The sequence below is a fragment of the Argiope bruennichi genome, chromosome 8, assembly GCF_947563725.1.
Source record: "Argiope bruennichi chromosome 8, qqArgBrue1.1, whole genome shotgun sequence".
Taxonomy (NCBI): Eukaryota; Metazoa; Arthropoda; class Arachnida; order Araneae; family Araneidae; genus Argiope; species Argiope bruennichi.
Window position 1 is genome coordinate 133,121,813 of NC_079158.1, and position 3,335 is coordinate 133,125,147.

At 33.6% G+C, this 3,335-nt stretch overlaps 1 non-coding gene across 1 annotated transcript; it reads left to right on the forward strand.

Annotated features, from left to right (window-relative positions):
* The first annotated feature begins 2,625 nt into the window (after positions 1-2,625).
* Positions 2,626-2,818, forward strand: LOC129981987 (U2 spliceosomal RNA). Its single transcript, XR_008785396.1, has one exon. It is a non-coding gene; the product is annotated as a U2 spliceosomal RNA (small nuclear RNA).
* The last annotated feature ends 517 nt before the right edge of the window (positions 2,819-3,335 follow it).

The following is a 3,335-nucleotide window of genomic DNA, read 5'->3' on the forward strand; positions in this document are numbered from 1 at the left end:
TGCTTTTTATCTATCTTTAAATTAATTTCGATTTATATATATTTGATATTTCCGTTTATGCATTTTTCCCCCTTTCATGACCATTTTATTTTGCGATTCTTTTTATTGAATATTTTTATATCTCAGGGTTTATTGTGATTTTATCATGATTACCAATGAGATCATTTCTACATACTTTTGATCATATACACTATTTATTGTATCTTCCATATATGTGCACACAACTGACCTTTGCATTGAAAACACTGTTTGCACTGTGGTCATGTCACTGGGCTGCGAACCACAAGGTCCTGGGTTCTATCCTAGCTCATCGCAATCCGCCACAATTTCAACAGTTTCCTGCTCGAAAGATTTCCAGGCAATGTAACAAGCTACTGGTGCCTCACAGTCCAACACGAAAACCTTGCTGCTGGCATGTTTTGAAATGAAATTGCGTGTCAGATTTTGGTTTTCTAGTGTCGGATATTCCCCACTTGAATAAGAAGTTTTGCGCTTCAGAGAGGGTTAAAAATGGCAGAGGGTGAGTATTTTGTTGTTTGTTTTAAGTTTTTAATCATTATCATAATACTTGAAAAATTTTCATTTCTAAATGTCACTTCTTTTTGTATTATTATTATTTTCCTACCTCTCATTTATTTGCGACATAATTACTTTCTTATTTCATGCATAATATTTGCCACATTGTTTATTACTCAAATCTTGTGGAAAAACTGATTGCCAGTGCTATCACTAAATTCCTTTGATTTTTTTTTTTTTTTTTTTTTTCTTTAGAGAAACCTTTTTTATATGTATCTCCTTGTGAGTATGCTTTCTGTGACTTTCATTTTAATTTCACTTTTATTTTTAATTAGCTTACATATGTGTCCTGTACATTATTTTGTGTGTGTGTGTGTGTTTTCATGTTTCATTTGAACTGTTACTTTATTTTTAATACTTTTTAATATGTCAATTCTTACTATTATTATCTATGCTCTGCAATGCCCTGTGTTCATCTTGAAATTCAGCATCTGTGTTCAGCATTTTTCTGAGCCTGTTTTGAGCAGGCTTGAAACTGGACTGTGATGGTAATATAAACATTTTTGATTTGAACTTGCGTATATATACTGTTCTGTATTTTTTAGGAATTAGAAATGTTATTTATGTGCACGTATATTATTTTCTGTAGCTTACTTTGTCGTCTTTTCTTACAAATGCATATTCATTCCACAATAGTATTACTTTTACAAATAGTAAGGCTAATTTTTCATGGCTGGTAATGTTGCTCATCTTGAAGATCCTCAATAACTGAGTTATTTTTTCTGTATTCAGTATTGCTGCATAAATTATTTTGGCCTGTGATTTCATAGAATTTTTATTGTTATTTATATGCCTCCTTCTTTTTTATTTATTTATTTATTCTCCCACTTTCCTAAATTCTTTGATGTGCTTCTTAAGTAATTTTCAAGCAAATATGGTTCATAAGTTGAATTGAAGTCAGTTGATAAGTAGTTTTCCGTTGTTGACACTTTAATTAGTTTTATGTTAGAGTAGAATAATCTCATGTGAGCTCATTTCTAAGTGTATTTATTTCAGTTCAAAGAAAGTTTAATCAAATTTTTGTTTGTTTCTTTGTAGCTTTCCTAATTTCTTGGACAATGCAATCATGCTATTTAATGCTGAATGGTGAGATAGAGATTTGATTGACTGATTCACTGTGAATTTCAAAGGGCATTTTTGGATTATCTTGGTATGATTGTTTTCCTAATTTTATTTTAGTTGTTTTTCTTTTCCTGACTGTACAAATGGCTTTAGTGAATTCAGTTATTCTAAATGTATAAGTGCTGTAGCAAATTTGTTATCCTTGCCTGTGAAAATGTGGCTTGATCAGCTTCTTTGCTACACTCGTAACCAGACAGGTTGTCAGTTCGAATCTTGTTGTCAGCGAATTGTCCAAACATTTGTTCCATGATGATTTCTTTTGTGTTGTCTCTGTTTTCTTACAAATTAGTTGTTCCAGTTATTATTATTGTTATCATGAAATGTAATTGCATCTTTCTAAACATGGGAAGTTCCAGGTGTTTTGTTAATTGTTATAATTATCTGAATTTGAGATGAGTGTTTTTTCTGTCTGCAATGAATTCCCGATAATTCATCTACATGACATGCATGTTTGCTTTATGTACTTAACGAAATCAAATTGCCATTTTAATGCACTTCTGTCCAAATGGCAATATTTACAAGGTATTCTATAGCTCCATTTGAACCCTCTTCTCAGAACACATGAAACATCTTTTAGAAACTGAGATAGAAATAAATAACTTTTGCAATTGTATTTGTGATACAGAAGCTCTCTTTTGTGTAGATTTCAAAGAAATTTTAATGTGACATATCAGATGAGATCATTTCCTTCACTGTGCCGTTGCCTGTTTCTCAGTGACATTTGTTTAAATGTTGGCAACGAGTTGTCATACCACGTGCTGCTTCTCCAAGTGAGCAGTTAGGCCAGATGCAGTGCGTGTCACCCACGGAGGAGGTTGTGTCTCTGCGAGATGGGTCCAGAAGCCTTCTGTGGGGGAGAGGAGGGCCGAATTATGTGGAAGAAAGCATTGGCCCCCCCTCAAATTTTTTTAAATTTTTAAATTCTTTATCGCTTCTCGGCCTTTTGGCTAAGATCAAAGTGTAGTATCTGTTCTTATCAGCTTAATATCTGATAGGGCCCCCATCGGGTGCCTATTGATGTTAAACTAATTTTTGGAACATGTACCAGTTTCGCAATTCATTGCAGCTGGTACGCGCGGTTATGTTGGCTTGCACTGTCCCAACGTTAGCCGCATTTAATGCAAAAAATTAGAATTCATCAGAAATTACCAGTAAAAAAGCCTTACCACCCACAGATGTCTCCTCACATGAATGTTTGCCGTCTCTTTCCTAACCATGGAAAAGCCCTGGCAAGTCGCTGAGTACAAGTCACCATGTGTGAATTTCAACATGTCGCCAAATGAAAATACTGCAACTGTATCTTCCTCAGGACACACAGAAATCCCTGTTTATTTAAAATCTTGTCATTCGTTTCGTCTTTTCCACCGTCACCTGCATTTCTCTGAAGCGAATCTCTGTTTCTGCTTGTTAAGTGTAAAATGATATGTTTGTAATTAAATTGTCTGTATTCATTCATGAATTGTGTTTATTTTGTAATAATGTGGCAAAGCTGACTGCATTTACTTTCTCTTTAGTTAAAATGGGTGACTTGAATGAACATTAGATTTTTATACAAATCACCCATTGATCAATAGTTAAAAGTGCAATGTTACATACAAAATGTGTTCATTTAACATATATCAAACAGGAAAGACTCA